Raw genomic sequence first — 22,731 nt, forward strand, 5'->3', positions numbered from 1 at the left:
AAACAAAGCAGTCAGAACTGGTTCTAACTGTATACGTAGTAACCTTGAACTTGTCTGAACCTGCATGACAAGCAGCAACACTCTATTGGAGCGTACACACTAGACTATATGCTCCCTGAGCGATATCGTCTAGTGTGTCCCTGGCAGGCTGTGCTCAATGTCGTTCATGAAATTGAGCACACCCACTGAACGATATCATTAACGATATCGTTCAGCGCCGGGCTCTCTCTCCCATTCCCCAACATGCAGCAACCTGACATCGTCAGGTTGGCCTGCATGTTTACTCGATGAACAATAATGACGTACGACCCGCGTGAACGCGCGTCGTCGTTATTGTTCATCGTTTTGATGTTAAAAATGGACGATAAAGTGGACGACTGAACGATAACGATATCGTTAAGTCGTAAACTTTAATTGCCCAGTGTGTACGCACCTAACGACGTTCATTTGATTGTGAGTCACCATTTAATTTGGTTGTGTTTTCTGTAGAGTGCCGAAAAAAATGCTAAGTTTAAAAGTTGAACAACGTGTCAATTTGAAATTTTTTTTAACATTTTTTCGATATCAAGGGTGTAATTTTGCAAGAATGGGTTCCAGGAGGCACAACAGATAACCGGCATTATTATAAGGAAGTTTTGTAAAAGCTGAGAGAGAGTCAGAAAGAAAAGGTCGCAACTGTGGAAAACTGGTTTCATTCTTCACCAGGACAATGCGCCCGCTGACACAGCACTTTCCGTGACGCAGTTTTTGACCGACAATCACATTACACTTGAACATCCTCCATATTCGCCTGATTTAGCACCTTGTGACTTTTATCTTTTCCCAAAACTTAAATCAGTGTTTAAAGGGACACATTCTGAATCAGTTGATGCTGTAAAGAAGAAAACGTCAGATATGTTGAAACAACTAAAATAAATTGATTTGCTCCATGCCTTCCACCAGTGGAAAACAAGACTACAGCGTATTAGTATTAGTGCAAATGGGGAGTATATTGAAGAGGAGAAACATTAAATTTGTAATACCAATAAATAAGGACGAGTTATTTAATCAGTCTCGTTATTTAATAGACATACCTCGTATATCATATGCCAGTACACATGAGGTACACAGACATAAAAACCTTAAAAGGCCAACATTATATGTCACAGTCAACTTCTTTAAAATTCGCCACATTCAGCATAATATATATAAGAAATATATCATGACAGGATCTAGAACAGGGCTTGTTAACCAGTTTTTAAAGGAATCACAAACCCAACTGGCAAGTTTTTTAACTTGCCAATTGCATCCACAATGACCTAAAAATGAATCCTACAACTTCCCCAATTATGCTTTTGCATCTAATAGAATAATAAAAAGAAAAAAAAAAGTTAAACCAAAGAGATTTCTTACGAATAAATTTTGAAAGCAGAATACCCTCAGTACTCTATGGGAACAAATTATAAAGGATGCAAAGAAAAACTGTTGCAGAAAGTTGAACCATTGAAGATTTGTTTCATCGTGACTATGGGGAAAAAAACCCTTTCATGAATGTCCTAAACTGAGGAAAGCAAAATAATAACAAATATCTCAACTCACATCAAAAAATAAAAGCTGTAATTTAATTATTGAAACATTACACTTCGAGATAATGACAAAAATCACAATAAAAACTCCTCAAGGAGGGAAGGTATGTGCGACTTATCCCCTAGCAGAGCACCCACAGTCTCCCAGCACCCCTGAAACCGTAGCTTCAGAATCGCTGAGCGAGATCTTGCCTGACTGACCAGATAGTCAGCTCCGTGTGCAGATAGTACCATAACCAGTGGTGACCGCACGGAATACAGACACAGGAAGCAAAGGTTAGACCAGTACAGAAGAAGAATCCCTGAGGCAGACATAACATCATTTCTAATATCATATGATATATTATGATATACATTTCAATGTTATAACATGGTGTAGATAGACATTCATTAAGGCACATTCATTTCTGATGTTGTGTTTATTTCCTGGCGTACAGTAAATATTACACTTTGTTTATTGATATGAGATTGCTGTGGCTGCAAATAATAAATTATTGTAACATACACACATAAATAGAGATAGATAGATATACATACTGTATATATATTCTTTATGAATATAAGATTATTAATTTCACGTGAACGCTGCCTGCCATATTGCATTTTTCTCAGCTTAATAAATGGATAGTGGTGCTTTATAAATAGGGCATATAAGAGTCAGAGGTGGCTGTTCGCACTCTCACATTCTAACATGTAAAGGATACAGTATAACACACACCACCAGTACAATAGGAAGTGTGTTACACAGCATGACTAAAAGGTGCCTACATTACGTTTCTATCTATTATTGCGATTTTAGCCATTATTGTAGTGCACGTATAAAAGCACAAGTGACTAGAACGCTGCTGCAACTGGGTTTTATCCCACTGCACTTCTGTCTGTACAAATACAGGCAGGGATTATGCACTGGTTTCTCTGGGAGTACTGTCTGAAATCCTGCAGCCGGAAACCAGCAAATATTTTCACACCGGAGGAAAGTTCTCATAATGCAAAGACCGAAATCTAGATTTTTTTTTATTGATGTTTCAAAGAAATCTGTGTTTGCCACACATTCATTGGTCTGACACAGAAAACAGGTGACTGGGTACAAGAACAGAAGATAATTATCCATGGATCACTTTGTCTGCAGGGTGTGAAGGGGGTACGTTAGTTACTGAGAGTACAAACTTACCTCACTACCAAGGCTTAAAGCCTCGGGAAATAGTTTTTGCAATTTGTTTTTTTTTTATTTCCATATAACTTGCATGAAATATAAAACAAGACAACATTTACGAAACTTTATTCAGTCAGCAAAGTAGTTTCATATGTTTTACATGACTGAATGGGGAGATTTTTGCCCAATATCAACAATTATGTCTTACGAAGTGAATGCTCTGAAGCTGCTGTTTTACAGTAAGTAGCCATGCATACAGTAGGTCTACAAAGTTACAGGTATATCACCGGCAGCAGAAGTGTTAATAGACTCAAGCAAATCCATAAGGATGACATCACTGATCATTAACTCCGTCCTCTCCATTGGCGGCACTGGGGTTAAAACTATATTTGCATTCTGATTTTTCAGCTGCTCAATTAAAAGTTAGCATGTGTTAAATATTACTACAGGGAAAAGAGAAGATTATCATCAGCTCCCTATGTAATATGATCATACTTGTAATGTTTGAAGTGGTAGATATTATTCAAACAGGGGGAAGTGAACAGCAGCATTGTCAAGCAGCTATACAATAAGGCACACATGGGGTTAACGTGATCCATTAACCCTATCATGACCAGCAGAATCTGCAGCATTGTCACTCGCCCCTTTAGTAAACACTTGCTGATACATAACAGAATGTGTATTTACGGAAATGTGTTTGGATTGCAGATGTACATGTATACAGTATGTACAGATGTGACGAGACTTTCCACTGATTGCATGTTATCTTAAATACACGCGCACCTACATATGCATGCTGCTCTGCTTTTAGAGGGACATAAAGATTTAATGTCACTGGTGCTGGTGTTTTCCTACGCCACTGTACAGGGCTGGCGGAGGCCACAAAATTTGTGCGCTAGGCTTCTATAGGAAAGCAGTGCATTCTGGGAGGACGTCAGGGAAGCCGACTGTCTCCAGGTCACTGGATAGATAGCAGTGTGCGCCTGTTTCATCTAAGACATACTTAACCAAATTTTTATTTTGGATTAAGGAATTAAAAGAAAAAAAACTCACACTAGATGATTATCTCACTGGTGACCTGAGGTCGCCTGACGTCTCTGGAATAAATTATGTTAAATACAATACCTAGCTTATTATCCTTTTCTTATAAGGAGCCAACACGTCCCAGGGCCCTGTACGACAGCGAGAGAAAAGAAACACAACCCCAAAATAGGAACACATAGCAACATATAGGAAGAGGGAAAGTTTTACAGAGAGCAGGATATAAAATGATATTTTCTACAATTGTAATCGGACGTACACTTATTGTACATAAGCACTTTCCTCCTATCTGCAGAAGAATCATCTGTTTACTGTAAGTCATTGTTCCTAATCATTTCCCACCTGGGTTCCCCCCTGGCAGCCCATTTGCATTATTCGTACCCACAGCATTCGCAAAACAATATAATATAATGTATAGAATATAATTGCTATTGGATAAAATGCTTAGACTAAAAGTACAAAAGAAAAGAAAATATTGTGAAAATTGTAAAATTCACAGTAAACACATTACAGGGATACGCTTTCCTTTTGTTATTAGGGTCTTAGGGCCTGATTCAGAGCCGCTCGTAAGCGGCCGCTCGTTCGCTCCGAGCGATGTTTGCCCAACTGCGCATGCGTACGGATCGTTATACGCATGCGCGAACCAGTCAGTGCGGTCGAAATTCATGTGCTCGCAAAATAGCGAATGCCTGATAATTTGAGTGACAGAAAGAGGCGTATGTGGGTGGTAACAGGGGAAGGTGCTTGAAAACGGGGAGTGGAGATCCGATCGCAGACGTGCTTAAAGGTCAAAACGGGCGTTTTAAGGGTGTGCATAATTAATACAGCAGCGTCATTGATCACGTCACTGGGTTATTTTATAGCCAGAACTGCTCGCAAAATTGTGGTAGCAAAAACCAACCACAAGAATAGCGAGCAGTTCATACCCTGGTCGATGTACTCTCGTAATAACTGATTATTATTAATCTAATAAATAGCGGACATGGGGGCGTAGTTTCCCAAAAAACGACCGCAAGTTTTGTTCGCTCGTTCAGACCTAGAGGCGTGAACAGACCGCAAAGAGCGAACGGTTCATTTGAATAGCCACCCCTATTTTCTGGACGAGCGAGCGCTAATTGCGTCCGGCTCTGAATCAGGGCCTTAATGTGATGCATGTGGATAGGGGAATCCTAGGATGCTGCTTTCCCTATAGGTATAATTATCTCCTAGATGTTCCAGCCCAACATTACAGAATATTTTTCAAGTGACCCTGAACGTCACAGCGAATACCCCCGGGAGTATTAGCACCCCAGGTTGAGAACCACTGTGGCAAGTTTTAAAAAGGAAAGACCATCTTGTAGTCAGTGCTGCCAGGTTCCTCGGATGTACAGAATAATGTTACGCGGTAAAGAAAAGTGACAATTGTCCTGTCTGTGTTTCCTTGATTTTTGAAGGTCAGTTCTAAATAATCCATTCTGCATCAATAAAATGTTTTCCTCTCTCCTGAATGCACATCACTGATGCACCGAATGATATCTTCTGCTTAGTTTGTCCAATTCAGGCTCAGCGAGACTCCCAGATCCATGCTCTGCTATGTCAGCTAGCAAGTGATAACACAGCCGCCAATCGTTGCCTAACTGGATAGAGGAGCCTCCAAAAAAATAAACAGGAATTGTAACACTTCCATACAATGGTAACATACCGATAGAAAATATCATACAGTCTTTACACACACAATCCAAAGCAACAGGCAACTCAGTGGTACATAAGCCTGTAATGCATGTACAGGTTGAGTCTCCCATATCCGAAAAGCTTGGGACCAGGGGTATTTTGATTATCGGAATATTCCGTATTTTGGAATGTTTGTATACCATATTGAAATGTCTTAGGAATAGGGCCCAAATCTAAACACAGAATGCATTTATGATTCATATACACCTTATACACACAGCCTGAAAGTAATTTTATACAATATTTTCAATAATTTTGTTTTTCAAACAAAATTTGTGAACATACATGAAATTAATTTATGTTTCATATACACATTATACACAAAGCCTCACATTTATTTGTACATCTTTCTGAAAACAAATATTTTTTTTTTAAATGAGGGCTCGTTCCCATCTATCTGCAGTTTGTGTGGTTTGCACAGATACAGGTCTAAGAAAATCTGTTTGCGCCGTTCACACCACTGCGGTCTATGTTTATGCTGCCCTATTTCTTGCGGGAATCGGTATGACGTATCGGCGGCTCAATAGCCACCAGTTCAAATACCAACAGCGGCATCCAGATAACTGAAGATCCCGACAGGAGTGGTAAGTATCCTATCCCTCTCCCTCCCTTAGTGGTGCCTAACCCTAACCTCCCCTCTAGTGCCTAACCCTAACCTCCCCCGGGTAATGCATAATCCTAACCCCCCTTCCAGCACCCTAAACCTAACCCTAATCACCCCTCCCTGTAGCTTAACCCTAACCAGGAGGGGGGGGTGCGTAGCCCTAAGTCCCCCCAGGGGTGCCTAAACCTACACCCCCCACCGCCCCCCACCCCCCCGCAGCTATCACCTAACCTGTCACCGCTTACCTTCATTCGGAATGCCGACTGTCGGGAATTCGGCGTGGGGCTAAAGATAGGCGTCGGGATTTCGACGCCTGTCTTTAGCCCCGGGTCTGACTTCCACTGTCGGGATTCCAACAGCCGGCATCCCATCCGCCGGTAATCTCACTACATCCCTTTCTTGCGTGATAACGAACGCACCCTACTAGTACAATAGATTGTAGGAGTAAAAGCAGAACGCATAGAAAACACATCTCTGAAATGCATCTAAAGAGAACCTGACTTTCCCTGCAGTCATGCCCATTATCTCAGCACATGTGTGAGCAAGGCTTACTTTAACCAAATATTGGCAATTCATTGTCTTGTGATGTGTCTCTGATATATTGTATTTATGGCTGGTGACAATATACAATACCTATGATATAAACTATTTAAAAATAAAATGTAACACAAGGTTAACAAGAAAGAAGACAAAATAACAAAACTAGATGGAAGCAACCCAAACAATAGCACATGACAAGTGAGACGTAATAATTTGTGGTCTGACTATACCCGGCATATTGAATAAGGCAGCAACAACAAAAAAAAATAGTTTCCAGCCTTGAAATATGTAGCCAGCGCTAATCAGCCTGAGCATCTTACTGCCATCTTCTTCCTCCTCTCTTCTCGTTTGTTGGAAGTCTACGGATTCTTGGAATTAAACCGCTCGTTGACATTTTTCCCTCATGTATTCTTAACAATATTTTCCCAACTCAGTCACGAAATGAAACAAAAGAGGAATTTTTAACACCGTACTTATAGAAAACAGCTCAGGACAAGAATGATAAATACAAACCACAACGCCACTATTTTAATCTCTCGACAGAGTTCAGACTGGGAAATCTACGATAACCAAACTCGTGTCGTGAGAAGGATGTCCCCCTCCCCCATTATTAGCTAATGAAGATAAATCATCATAAATCATAGGCTGCAATAACTCAATTTTAAACAGTATTATTAAAATGCATTACATATCTCATATAATATTGTGCCATAATCTAAACAACTGTTACATACTGTAAGATATAAGCTAATAATATTCTAAGCAATTAATACATTTCAATAAGAGCAAAGTAAAGACACAGCAAAAGTATTTATTAATATTACAATAGATGCAAACTTCCACTAAGCTATGGCCACCAATCAGCTTTTATCGACCTGGTGCAAAACTGACAAGGGTGTCATTAGTGTCTATGGCACACCTAAATAAGATATTTGTGGTTGGCGGACAGCAGGCTTCTGTGCGCCTCCTAAATATGACCATCTATCGCATCGCTGGTAGTAAATATGTATACGTTGTCTCTTTGCCGAACCATCATGTAGTCAGTCCCTGGAGGAATTAGATCATAAAAGCGCGTAGCTTCGCAGCAGCCATATTTATTTGCCATGTTTAAATAGATGAATGCAGAGTTCTTGAGGAAAGTTAGTTATTCTGCCCACTGAAAATTAGTATCTTTTATTTTCCGTTATAAATATCCCAAGCACAATTATTAAAATATATGGCCAAAATTGATTTTCCAGTTATGTTGAGAACATTAAAATACCAGAAAGTGTTGTTACTCTATTAAATGCTTATATATCTGAGGCTGGCAAAGTATACTATCCATATTGCTACTGACACATTGTATCATCATTTTGAACAGCCCCATTCCCATTTTACATTCATAGCATAAGGAACAGGAACTGTTTTCAGTTCTCTACTGCCCTCTATTGGTCAGTGAAAGCAACTGACCAAGTACATTTTGCAAGTTTACATAGTGTGTTTTTTTTTATGCTTCCTTACATTTGTACAACAGAAACATAATTATTAATTAACAGTAACAAAGACAGGTCAGTTGTGTGGGGCACGAGTGTAGAATTTTACATTGCATGACAGTAAATATTTTATTCTGCACCATATTGACCTGAATATGATACATTTGCTTCCCCTCCAGGAATTACAAGATGGATTACTACAATAGTGGAAAATTATTATTTCAAGAATATTTTGTTTGAATATAAAAACTGGAATTTAGCCTCTATCAGGAACAGCTGCCTGTACAACAAAGATGCCTCAATCAGCCTGGCTACATGTGCATTACAGCAGATTTTATAACTATATCTCCTATGCCCCATGTCTGAAACAAGTCATCACATTTACAGTGAGTAATATATAAATGCCAGAGTATATTTTACATTAAGATGAACGTTGCAGCTTGGTTACAGTCCGCAGCAATAGTCTACAGGTGAACACACTAAAAATTAGAAATAATCCTACAAATTATCATCCATGGCTTTAACAATAAAAATAAAGCATTAAAATTAAATTAGTTGCAAAAAGTCACATTTAATTTTGAATTGTGTATTATAAAATACATAAATAAATAATCAGAGGGGAATTAGTAATGTATGCCTAGTAACAGAGGGGGTCATTCAGACCCGCTCGCGAGCAATGGACGCTCGCAAGCAGGTCGATGTTGGGCGAATGCGCATGCGCACGACGGAGGGAGCTCCGTCGTTCGCATGCGCGAGACCCAGCGAGCGACGAGGAATACGTCGCTCGGGGTCTCGCACCAAAGGGGGCGTGCTGTTGATGGTGACTGACAGCACGCCCCCTTTGGTGGGCGTGCCGGGGGCGTGGCTGCCAGACGGAGGCGTTCCCATGGGAACGCCTACCGTCTGGGTCCGGCCCCACTGACATCACTAGTGAGAGTGATTTTGGCTCTGATAGAGCCAAAATCACTCCTGGGCTTGCGGAAGCGAGACCCTACCGCAGGGTCTCGTCGCAAGCCCGATGGTCGCGATGGTCTTGACCATTGCGACCATCTTTTTGGCCGCTCGCATATGCTGTGGGTGGTCACCCACAGCTATGCGAGCGGCCGGGAGGCCGCTCCATTTTCAGGTAGGAGGGCACTGATTCAGAGCGAGCGCTCTGGTCAGAGCGTTCGGCTCTGAATCAGGCCCAGAGTCCAGTGTAGAAATAACTGTTACCACGGCTTACTAATGCCGGGAGGAATCTATGTGCAATGAGGAGAAAAACGACAGGGGTTCAGCAGAGCTTCGGGGAGATTGCAGGAAAGTGGATAGCTGTCTCTCCAGGTTTTGCATTAGATGGTAGTGGGACAAGCTGTAACCTTCCTAGTAGAAATCTAAGGGTGGGTGCACATTAGAATGAAGTGTATCTCAGCCGACCCACCGCCCAATCTAACGATATAGCAGTCGGCCGTACACACTGCATGATGTGTAGTACGACCGGCCGATATATCGTTCCCCTGCTCCACTCACCTGCATGGCGATGTCACCCGGGTCGTTCCATCTCGATGTACTGCACGTCAGATAGAACGACCCTGATTTTGCCTCACTTTAGAGCGCAATTGTACATACACACTGTGTGATCCGCACGATATGTAATTCCAATTTGCCTTAAAGCGACATATCGTGTTGATATCGCTCTAGTGCGTAACCACCCTAACAGCTACTATCTGCAGTGGCCACTGGATTTACAATTGCTTTGCATCTCCTGTGTACAAAATAAATAAACTAACTCTTGATGAATCACAAATGAATTAGGTGTATCATACCTCCAGGAACTGACAAACTATTTGAATTGTTAGTGTAAGGACATTAAGGCTCAGCTGCTCACATACAGATCCCTGAGGGGCCACATGCACACTGGGTTACACAACAGAGCTGTCCTTTAGGCCTCTGAATTTTTCACACCAGCAGTGACATGGGAAAACACACACGGCTCTGAAGTTGTAAAGCCTGTGGTCATATATCTGTGTTCTGCGGAACTTTAGAAAATCAAATATCCCCTACGTAAGAGGAACTATCACAATAATTAACAAACCAAAACTAACAGCTATATAACAGCAAAGTAATATAATTATAAAAGCTATAAATATTGTCAGCACAAGAATCAGAATGGTCTCTGGGCCTGATTCAGAGCCGCTCGCTGTTTGCGAGCGCTCGCTCTGAATCAGGACGGGGATTTTTTTATTTTTTTTCTCCTGCCCGCTCGCTAAGCTGTGGGTGCCCACCCACATCTTGTGCGAGCAGGCTGGAGATGGTCGTGATTATCGCGACCATCGGGCTTGCGAGGAGACCCTGTGGTAGAGTCTCAGCTCTCGCAAGCCCGAGTGGACTTCAAGCTCTAATAGAGCAGGAAGTCCACGGCTGACATCACAAGTGATGTCAGTAGGGCCGCCCACAAACGGCAGGCGTTCCTAAGGGCACGCCTGCGTTTGTGCAGCCACCCCCCCTCCCCGCCTACAAAACTGGGCGTGCTGTCAATCAACATCGACAGCCACCCTGTCTTGTAGCGAGCCCTGGAGCGACTTCAGTCAGATGCCGGAGGCGGCGCATGGGCAGAGGGAAAACATCGACCCACTTACGAGCGCTTTGCGCTTGCGTGCGGGTCTGAATCAGCCCCTCTGTTCTGACACAAACAGGAGTGAAACAATATGCAACCAAAGTCTTCATATTCAAAGTTGGATTTACCCAAGAAAGAGAGCATCTATGTTATGTCTTTGTCACACATGTAGCACCATTAACTCAATCACACAACCACTAGATCTGTGAGCAATTAGACCATACACGCTGCAGCACCAAACTGTACAGATCTGGGTATTCCGCTTTCAGAAGTTTGTATCCACTTCTGCGCATGGTTAAATAGTTGCTGCGGAAAGGGCAATTGGGTACTCATAGAGTTTGGCATCTGAATTGCTGCGAGACGCTTGTATGCCAGAGAAATGGGCACTCACTATATGAAGGGGGTAAAGTCCCCTTCGCGGGTCAAAGTCAGATTGTAGTGTAAAGGGGGCAATTAACACTTACAAATGCCCAATGGGTCATTTTAGGCATGAGGTCCTATGATTAGGTTAAGTATACGGGCAGCCAACTTAAATGTCCAGTTTTGCTTTGGTACACTTCTTCACAGCACTAACTGCAAACTGGCCCAATCACAGCACATTTACCCGAGGGCTGACTGCGATGTAAGGACTGTATTTCAGGACTAAAGAAAAGGGACCTCGTACATATATCAGAAAGCTGAAAACTATAACCAATGGGCGCTGGTTATCCCTATGTATCAGTAATGGCACTCATGGACTGTCCACAGCAGCTGCTCTAATTCAGACTCTGCAGGCTTAAACAACAGAGAGAAGAACGAACTGAGCTCTGTCATTCAATCAGTGCTTACAATCTATCCAGTAAACATTCCAAATGAGATAATAAAACCGTGTTATTTATAAAGATCTAAATTAGATACAATATTGCATGGGTCCCAGCAAATAAAAGAGAATATTACACATATAAAATACATAAATGTAAACTATATTAAAACATATTTGGACAGTTTGTCCCCTACCTATTTAGTTAATGTCCAAATATCTGAAAAGTAAAAGAAGAACAAGAAAGCACCGTTCCCGTCCAGCACAGTGTGAATTATAGACAGCGGGTACACAGCGATGGTGTCCTTAATGTTAAGCAATATTATATAGTGTTCACTCTAGTTCCGTCGGCAGGCAAGGCGCCGGAGCTAGAGAGGGCACTTCCGTGAGTGCGCCTAAGGCGCGCACCCGAAAAGGGGGTGTGGCCATTGAAAAGGGGACGTGTCTATAAGACACGTCCTCTTTTCAGTCCTCTTGGGGGCGTGCCCGGCACTTACCCCCAAGCGCTGCCGACAGGTAGAATTGTCTCTTCTTTGGAGGTGACCGGGTCAACGCACAATTCCCCACCCGCGGGACACTGCGACCCACGGGTGAAGACGGCACCCGCAGGATGTGAGGGCAGGGCGCTTTTTGCCCTCCTTCTGGAGGGCAGGGCGCCGCGCCCCGTTAAAACAGCCTAGCGGGAACGCTATAATATGTAGTTACTCCTCTGACGAAATTACCCGCTGACGAAAGTCTGTGGACTGAAACGTTGAAGTAAACATTGTGGTTATCTAACCCAGCTGGAACGTACCTTATTTGGAAAGCCGCCACCAGCCTGTGTATTTATTGTCTGATCTCTGTGGAGAGGGGCAGTGCCAAGAATATGCTGCTTTGTGAGTATATATATATATATATATATATATATATATATATAGTATAAAGAAGAAGTCCAAGATACAGACGAAACGCGTTGGGGTCTCCTATTCTCTACCCATTCATGAACTTGCCACTTTTTATGATCAGATAAGCCATTTTTTACTCCCATTTTATTTTGACATTCTTACGGCATTCTTTATGTACATTTTTTTTTCTTTTTTATATGTATATTTATTTGTGGATTTTATGCATACTATCCTACATGTGGAAGGATATCACTCGTCTTTGATTAAAAGTTGTATTTTATATTTACTTATAAATCGTATGAGTATTTTTGCACATTTTCTGAATACTAATGCACTGCTGTACACTGTTATGAAATTTTGTTTATATATTGTTGTTAATCATACTCCTATCACTTTGTGAATATTAGTAATAATTTAGAGATTTTTCCATATGACTTGTATTTATACACTGAGCACTTTTTCGTATGTCACTAAGCACTTTACATTATAAGGTTACTATTTTTAATATACATATACAAGGGTACATAAGCACATGTGGCACTCTATTCCAGTTCCAATATTCGCATACATACATACATACATACATACATACATATATATATATATATATATATATACACATAGAGTAGGGATTAAGGATACAGCTATAATACAGAACTTAAAATCAATCATGAATTATATAGGACAAGCATGGGAGATATACACAACCTGACATGACAGAGGGCCTGATTTAGAGATACACGCAGTGTAGATGCCACATGCTAGTGCATGTGTCCCGAAGGTTGCCGCCGAATCTGGCCGCAGAGAGAAACGATTTCGGTGGGCGTTTCTGAGTGATAACAGGAAGGAAGGAGGCGTGGCTAGTTAGATGTCGGAGTGTGGCGGACAGCTTCTATTGCCGCAGTTGCACTGATTCCATCGGCCATGTTCATACGGTAATTCGGCACCTCCAAAGAGCTGGTGCGATGTTCGATGATGCGGCTTAATGGGCACACGGAGCATTAGCATCACAGCCGATATGTGTCTCTGTACGAATACCATCAGCTGCGGCATTAGCATAAAGACTAAGACACGCTGCATCAAAAGACGCAGTCAGAGGGCGGCAATAGCGTGTACCTCTGAATCAGGCCTAGGGAGAGGATATGGCCGAGCAGTACACAGACAAAAAAAAGCAACATGACATTAATTAAAAGCTTTTAAACAACAAAAAAAATAATTTTAAATCCTTTTTGCCTCCTTCCGTACATCTGCATTGGCTTCATAGAACATATTTTATTTTATTCCTTGCAGTATCATAGCCCATGATTTATTATTATTTATAAAGCAGCGCTTTACGTGGAGGGGATTATCATACACATTATGCGCAATGACAGGAAGCAGAAGGTAAAGTTGAGGTTACAATCTAAGAGGTTTGGGCAACACTCGATGTATAAGGCAGTGGAATAACAACTGTAACAGCTGGATGAGAAAGTGTGCATTGTTATTACGATTCAGCAGCATCATCAGCCGACAGTACTTCATAATAATTATGAACGCTATACTATCTACAACTACATATGTAACACTACTCCCCCCCCCCCCCCCCCCCCGACAATCACCGTTAGGAGTCTGCTAATTGAAACTAGTTACGGCTCATGTATCACAGAGGGCAGAACAGCAGAACATCCCCTACTAGTGTCACTTGGTTTGCACAGAATGGATAGTTGTCACAAACTGCTGCAGTCAAACATGACTGACCCTCTTACAGCTGTATTTATACCAATGCTAGACAAATCTGAATTGCCAAGCTGCCTAGGGGACATGAATGAAACGTATCCTACTTTAATAGCACAAAAATGTACAATAGACTATTATGTGTGGGAGCATAGGCAGGTAAAGGTCTGGTATATTATGCATAGTGGGCACGAGTCTTACATAATTATGTTGGGGTGGGGAAGGTGGTAAGAAAGACCAAAATAAAAATCTTCCACAAAATTGCCGGCTCCTACTTTTGGGAATAATCTGTCCCGTCTGACGCTGTAGGATACCGTCACTGCAGCTACAGAAATGGCACTCGTCAAGTCACTGACTGCACAGCCTTTTGCTGTGTACAATATACCGGATCGGGACATTATTCATGAAGCAGCACAGTAGTTTGCTTACTCCATTGTGCCTATGTTAGTACAACGCAAAGTGATCCGACTGTCCGTCTGCGCTCGAGTTTTGCACAATCATTGAAGGTTTTTATTAATGAGTCTTGCAAAAACTAAATAAAAAGTCAGGTGAAAGCATTGCCTACTACCACGTCGTTACTGTAACCTGGAAAAACAGGTTGGCCAGGATGGCACTTGCCAGGGGCACTGGTCGAGGGGGGGGTGGGGGGATACTGTCTGTGACAGCCACCTGTAAATTTAAACCTCTGGGTGGTCCGTCTGATGCCGGGGAAGGCTCTCAACAAATTACCTCATCTCTGCCTTTTGATATGAGCTCCCTAATCTGGGCTCCATCACGGAGCCTCTATGATGTTGACATTCTCTGGGCATAGCCTTAGAGTCGCAGTGACACGGATGTTTTTGACCGCCATACTTTTTCAATGTATTCAATATTCTCACAGCTGAAGAGAGGCTTTCGTGCTTTGTGTCCCTGTGGAAGCACTACACTGGCCGGGAAAGCACTGTCTTATAAAACACATGTGCAACAATACCTTTGTTAAGCATGAATATTTGGGAAGTCACCACAGGCTGGCTGTTATCAAGGAATGAATGTGGACAGATATAACAAAAAATAGCATTAGGAAACCGTAGAGCTGACAGAATTGCAAGTGGAAACTGGTTAGTGTTTATCATAGAAATAGCCCCATTCCTGTCCTGAAATGCCTCCATGATGTTGTGGACCAGAAACGCAGCACGTGTGATGATGATGGCGGGATGTAGTCGGCATCCCGGCGCCGCACACAATTCTGGCCCTCAGAATCCTGATGGCTACGATTCCAACGATAAGTATTAGGGTTAGGGTTACCCCTAGATACGCTACTCTGTCTGAGTCTACCAACTAAATCACTATAATGTTTCTTTTCCACCCAATGTGCTGCTCATTTTACCCTCTCAGAGCCAAATACGTTCTGGGCCTCAGGACTAAGGGGGTGTGCATATCCCATGCAGATGCTGTCCTGACCCTCATATGTACCCCCCCTCCTACACACCCACGTGGTGCACAAGACCCTTATTATATCACTTGGGGCAGAGGCGTGACATCGCAGGACTGACCGCTGCCAATGATATTCCTGATTGAAAAGCCAACCATGATTCTGCCTGTGACAATTACTAGCAGTTCCCTAGGGGACTATGGACTGTGATGTACACTACACTAATTGTGCATTATAAACAGTTATACAGAAATGGATTTTTCTCCCAGGTTTTAGTCATCCAGTGATTTTCAAAAACAGCAAATACATTAAAGGCTGTTACTCCTCCCGCCAACAATACATTTATACATTTATGGAAAATGACAGGCCCTCAGACATTAAAGAAAGCCTAATACTATGGAAATAGGCCAGAAGTAAACAGCTTTTATGTATATAAATGCTGGATGATTTTACACAGAGAGTAAGTGTACAATCCGCACTTGGGGCAAGTTTATAGTAATAATGGCTGTTTGTTCCAGAGTGACTTTTTCAAGTACATCGTCAGTAAACTTTTCATTAAGTGAACTGTTAAACTCTGTCTGCATGAATGGATCTTTTTGTTTATCTTTTTGTAAAATATAAAAAGCCATAGATAAATTCTGCACTGTCTGTTCAATGTCAGACTGAGACAAATTCAAACGTGTCTGGGTAGATCCACTTATATGTCTAACAGCAACGATACACTGAAGTAAAAACAAAGTGGTAAACGAATATTGCCGGCCATTTATACGTAATAGTCTACTGCATCTAATAGGAACTGTATAAAGCAGATAATCAAATCAAAAGTAATACTCAACTCATTACTATTGGAAATGACAACTTTTGCCATTTTTAAGCATTAACACCAAGGGAAAAAAAATCTGAAGTGGTTCCTGCCCATAGCCAAAGCCTCATGATTTAAACAAAATAAATAAATAAATAAATATTAAACCAGGCAGAGTTTTGGGAGGAACTACTCTGTTTAAGAGATTGCAACTTGTGACTGGTCTTCTGGCTCACACACTACCCTGCACAGTCATTTAATGTTGCATGGTCAGCACCCGAAGCTCCGGTTAGAGGATGGGATTATTATTATCTAGGTCAGGGGTGGGGAACCTTTTTTCTTCTGAGGGCCATTTTGATATATATATAACATTATTTGCAGGCCCAATGCCGGCCACTCCCCATCCGTGTGACGTCACACGGGGGCGGTGCCACAAACGCCGGTGATTACAGCAATGCCCGGAGCATCCTGAGGATTATAGCAGACTTTACAGATAAATGTATGATAGAAAAACTGCAGGAGGGAAAGTGTTTTATAGTTATTTTGCTAATGAGTAACTTTGTTACCAGAAAAGCAAGTTACCGGTATTACTAATGGTTTAATGGAGAATGCTCAAATTCATTGTTCAATCTACCATCCAGAGGCATTTTTTGAAGAATTTTTAAAACATTTTGAAAATTCAGATGTACTAAACGTCTAAGAGCATTTTTAATGAGAAAATGCCAAGTGCAGTATTGGAAATTGAGAACAGTCTAGTTTTTCCACACTCCTAGAACCAGCAACACGAGAGAAAAAGAAACCTTCTCTGGGCGTAGCCTTACGGTTAGGGTGACACGGGTGTCATTGACCGTTACGCTTTTTCAGTGTTTTCGATATTCTCACAGCTGAAGCGAGGCTTTGGTGCTATGTGTCATTGTGGATGTACTATACTGGCCAGGAAAGCACTGTGTTACAAAACGTGCAGGACAATAGCTTTATACAGATAAAAAAAAATGTTGGCAACATAAATATTTTGGAAGTCACCATAGGCTGGCTGTCTTATGGCGCCCATACATCAGCAAACACAAAAAAAAAAAGATTCTGTGTTTTTTTCCCATTTTAACGATTGTCAAATACACAAGTATGTGCCCATACATTGCTGATATTTTACAGTAATTCGCAGATCATTTTTATCCCAAGATTAGATTTGCAACTCATGAAAGTGTCCATTTTACTGTACTAGTTAAATACTATTAATGGTCTGCAAATTGGCTGATTGTTACCATACACTAGCAACCTACAGCTCCGATTGGTCGGTGAAATCCAACATGTCGGACAACCTTATTAACGGATTCATATCACTTTTTAGTTGGAATCGGTGATCGGCGAACCCCATATAATCCCAATTTTATTTTACACAATCATCTGCAATACACAGAATTTCCCCAAATGATTGCTAATGTTTGGGCCCATTAAGATGTCGAGAATATGGACTGATATAAAAGTCGCAACAGTAGAGCAGACAGAATTCCATGTGGAAACTGGTTAGTGTTTATCATAGAATTGGTTCCATTCCTGTCTTGAAATGTCACCTATTATTATCCTTTATTTATATGGCACAACCAAGTGTCTGTAGCACCAGACAGGGATAAATTACAATGAAAGAAACACAAACAATGCAATATAAAAAGGTAAAAATATACAGGACAAGGGGAATAAAATCAAAGTTAAATATTTAGACAAATAAGTGAGTGACTGTTAAAAACAGGAGAACTTAATAACCCAGTGCCCTGGGCAGGACAGAGAGATAGAATAATTGTCACTGACTGTGAGTGGGGGCATACTGGAGATAGGGATAGTGCAGGGCAAGAACAAGAGCGCAAAGTGAATTAATTTCCCCCAGCGCTGGGGGAAATTAATTCACTTTGCGCTGCTGCAGCTCCCATGTAAAGTTGCCGGGAACTATTCGATTGTTTGTGCCACGTGCACCCATTATTTCTGCTTGCAACCTCAGGAAGGACGGGCCATTTAAGTAGCACGTTCAGTAGTGTGCACAGGTTTAGCCACTTTACGAACATGAATAAGTGACTTGGTTGGATTATAGAGATGTTGTCGAGGTGTAATTGTCAGGAATGGGAAAGAACAAGATTGTGGGGTAGTGAAGGAAAGGGAGAAGTCAAGGATGACCCCCCAGTCTGTGGACTTGAGGAACAGAAGAGGGGAAGGTATTGGCAACATTGAGAGAGGGATGTGAAAGAAATGGGATCAAGAAGGGAAGGGGGGGGGGCAAGAAGGTTAAGCTGTGTACACACTGGTGATATATATCGGCCATTCAACTGACTGGTCACTACATACCTCCCAACATGACCCTCTCCAGGAGGGACACCATGCTCTGGTCCTGGACTTCCCTGGTAAGAGGTGGGGCTGCAGCGCAGTTCAAAATTCAAATAGGGGAACCTCACCAACTGTCATTTCACACACTGCCCAACATCACTGGCTGGGACTCACTGGCAGTTGGTGTGACTCCCCTATTTGAATTTTGGGGATGTATTTGTTGGTGTGTACGGACGACCTGCCAATCACTCGTACACATGCGGCAGGGACCTGGCGGTGACTGACAGCTCAACTGGGAAGGCAAATTTAAATGCCCGCCCAGTTGTGCCGTCAGACCGGACAAATCAGACGGATGATTGGTAAGTGTATGCACTTACCAATGGTCAGAGAGATCGGCCACCTGTCGACCTAGTGTGTACCCAGCATTAGTTTTGAGTTGAATAAAGTGCTTGGACATCCAGTAAGAGATGAAACAGAGACAGTTAAATATAGGGAGAGGGGTAAAGGGGAAGAGATCAGGAGGGGAGAGGTGGATTTAAATATCCTTAGCACCTACTGACTGATCCTGCTGCTATTTATTTTTGCACCATGTACCACAATTTTGTTCTGTTATTTTATTGCATTGCTTCTATTATCTAAAAATTGTACTTTTACTAACACTGGAAAAACAAATTGAGCAAGTTTTTTTTTTTTGCCTTGTTTACTGCCATTTTTACCTGGCGCCAGATTTTATAAATGTGTCTTTATGACTCTCTGATATAGATTATATAGATAACAAATATCGAGGGAGACGTCACCTTTTGCTGGATCAACCTGCCAAAAAAATGTGGGTCCTCGTAAAACCTCACAACCTACTAAACCAGTTATGTTAATGACGATTCCAGATAGGAAGCTGAATTAAAATCCCAAGCTTGCCTTGTACTGGGTGATAGATAAGGACACATTGTACGGGGAAGATTAAAAAGAGAAGCACTATCGGCTGGATGCGTATTCTGGTTAGCGCTATACCTAGCATTACAAATAAAGAAACACAACAAAAAGGCAGCATGGCAGCCACATAGGACTTTTACACAGAAAGCACGGGCATATGTATATATGTAAATTTGCCCATCTAAACTGGTGCGAAAAGTTGCATAAACTATGAACTAATTTAATATTTTTGTGAAATAAAGTCCATAGACGGACACTTTGGATTATACCATAACGTGCATTATCAGCAACTTTTTTTTTTGTTCAGCCATTCTACGTGTATATTTATTCAATCAGTGCAAAAACGTGGCTATTCCAAGTACAAGAGAACGTACATGCAGCGCAATCTCTATTAACACTTTGATGTTCTGCTGTACTCATCATCCGGAATTAAAGTAACTCAACATTGCAGATTTCCCTGCGCACCTCTGTAGGGTGTGAGAGAAAAAAAAAATCTGCGATGTTGGAGGTCAGAAGGTACCAGCAAAACAGTCGTAATGCCGGAAATTTGCGGCCACCGCGCTGAATTGGTTACAAGAGTAAAGCAGCCCCCTCCTCTCTAGCCGGTAGTGCATTAGTGAGCGCTAGTAGACTCTGGCGCTGTGTCAGAATCACCTGTGTAGGGATGGACATCGGAAGCCGATGGTTAGCAACCATCGATGCTTCCGATTCGATGGAAGTACTTTATCCAGCGAATACTGGAAATTCAATGATCGGCAGCCATCGGATGCAGCTTTCCGATGGTTGGTTGTGGAGGGGGAGCGCACACCGTTGCTCTGCATAGCAGCTGGAGAATAGATGGCATGCGCACGGCATCCGTTCTCAGTGAAGGGGGAGCCTGGGGGCAGCCCAGCATCTCGGAGAATGGTTGGCACACCCCCACAGTGACGTGGACGGGGGTTTCGCGAGGCTCCGCCCCCTTTCCTGCCGGTTGTATATTACCATCGGAATGGTTATACTATAGAATATTTGCAATGCGATGGCCAGTTGCCATCGCATGATTTGATGCTGGAATCCAGGCAACCATTCGATGCCGGGATTCCAATGTCCATCCCTACTAGTGTGCATGTGCAGGTCTCAGGGGAGATGGCGCGGCGGCCATTTTCCCAGCAATTTTTCTCGACTACACGTGCAAAACGGTGGGAAAAATGGTCCAGGTGGGTCAGTCGGTTTATCGGCACTATGCAGCATTATATCTCACATAAAATGTATCCTTATTCTGTAGGAAGCTTCAAAAATACTTTTCATTGAAGAGGGATATTTAAAATGTCATGCATAAAAAAAAAAATCAGTACACATGACAATTTGGGGGTATTACAGGGCCCCCCCAAGGCCCAGGCTCACACATGCCATGCTTAGACTCAGCAGCAAAGTATCCGTGCAAATATCATTAAAATGCAACAGGTAATTTACCTTTGGTATCAAATGTTTGTTTACTGGAACTGTATTTAGTGTAAGGAAATACTGTTACCTACTGACCGACAGTATAAAGGAAAACAATATAAATACCACATAACAGTGCCTATTCTCTAATCCCTGGTATTACAATGTTTTTTTACCCTGATCTTACCCCTTATTCCTCCCTCCATCCATTCACCTCAGTAAAGGGCGGGAAGTTCTCACACGCAGGTGAAATGAAACCATATGCGCAAAGGTTCATGGGACATGTAGTTCGGTAGACGCGTCCTGTCAAAACTGTAGAGGGAGAATAAAACTACATATCCCAGTAGGCTTTGCTGCGGTCCCATCCCTCTACTCCCAGGAGGTTCGAAAGAGGGCTCTCTGCTCTGCTATGTGAGAAAAGTTTGAGGTAAGGGGCCATTTCAGGAACAGAGCATTCAAATCACCCCTGACTGTACAGTTTATCTGTTTTTAGCTCCCTCAGTGGTATTCAGCTCTGTTAGTAGTGCCTACCTTTATTCAAGAGTGGTATGACCCATGCTGTATAACCCATTAAATACAATGGAGCACAGTACTGACTGTGGGAGGGATGGATTAATACTGTTATGTGCCCAGTGATTTAAGACCGTGGAGGATGAGGGGTAGTGCAGGGATTACAGTGGAACCAGTATCTCTTCTCTTTCTATGTCATATATTTATTTTCTCGTAGAAATTGGGTACTTTTTATAAAAGTGTTCAGCTCATACTTGCCTACTTTTGAAAAAGCATTTCAGGGAGATTTTGAGAGCAACACCTATGGGCGCGGTGGCAAAAAAAAGTGGGCGTGTACGTCTACATCTGGGGGATGTGTCGTAAAATTGATTTACATCCAAATGTAAATGAGCCCCAAAACAGTTAATAAAATCTATTGATGAAAACACACTAAAACTTTCAGAAAATGCATGTAGCCATAGGGATCATTGCGCCTGATTCAGACCTGCTCGCGAGCGCTATGGGTCGATGGCCGCGCAGTGTGCGCGCTAGCCCTGGAGCGAGCGAAAAAATAACTTGCTCCGGGGCTCGCTACAAGACGGGGCGGCTGACGATGTTGATCGACAGTTCGCCCCGTTTTGTAGGCGGGTTGGGGGGCTGGCTGCACAAACGGAAGTGTTCCCTTAGGAACGCCTGCCGTTTGTGGGTGGCCCTACTGACATCACATGTGATGTCAGTAGTGAACTTCCTGCTCTATTAGAGCAGGAAGTTCACTGGGGCTTGCGATGGACGAGACCCTACCACAAGGGTCTCGTCGCAAGCCCGATGGTCACACGTGATGTCAGTAGTGAACTACCTGCTCTGTTAGAGCAGGAAGTTCACTGGGGCTTGCGATGGACGAGACCCTACCACAAGGGTCTCGTCCATCGCAAGCACCCACAGCTTAGCGAGCGGCCTGGAGGCCGGGGTTAAATATAAACGTCCCGCCCTGATTCAGAGCGAGTGCTCGCAAATAGCGAGCGGCTGTGAATCAGGGCCATTGTGCCTTATAACCAATGCAGGGAAATTATACTAATGATCCCATTTGAATGTATATATCTCTGTTTTTTTTGTTTTTTTTTTATATAACAGCTATATAATGGGGGTAAGGTGGAATCAGGGAGATTACTACACTCTTCAGGGAGTCCGGGAGATTGCTACTATTTCAGGGAGACTCCCAGACAATGAGGGAGAGTTGGCAAGTATGGTTCAGCTGTGTAAAAATCTAACGCAAAGCGGGGGAAATCA

General features: G+C 42.4%; 1 long non-coding RNA gene across 1 annotated transcript in view; it reads right to left on the reverse strand.

Moving 5' to 3' along the window:
• LOC148516577 (uncharacterized) overlaps positions 1-21,217 on the reverse strand; it is a 313,398-nt gene extending 292,181 nt beyond the window's left edge. Inside the window, exon 1 of the long non-coding RNA XR_015879405.1 lies at positions 21,143-21,217. This is a non-coding gene — a long non-coding RNA (uncharacterized LOC148516577). The remainder of the gene's footprint in view (positions 1-21,142) is intronic.
• Positions 21,218-22,731: the final 1,514 nt, after the last annotated feature.

This window comes from Taudactylus pleione, unplaced genomic scaffold (genome assembly GCF_031769625.1).
Source record: "Taudactylus pleione unplaced genomic scaffold, aTauple2 ptg000247l, whole genome shotgun sequence".
Classification (NCBI taxonomy): Eukaryota; Metazoa; Chordata; class Amphibia; order Anura; family Myobatrachidae; genus Taudactylus; species Taudactylus pleione.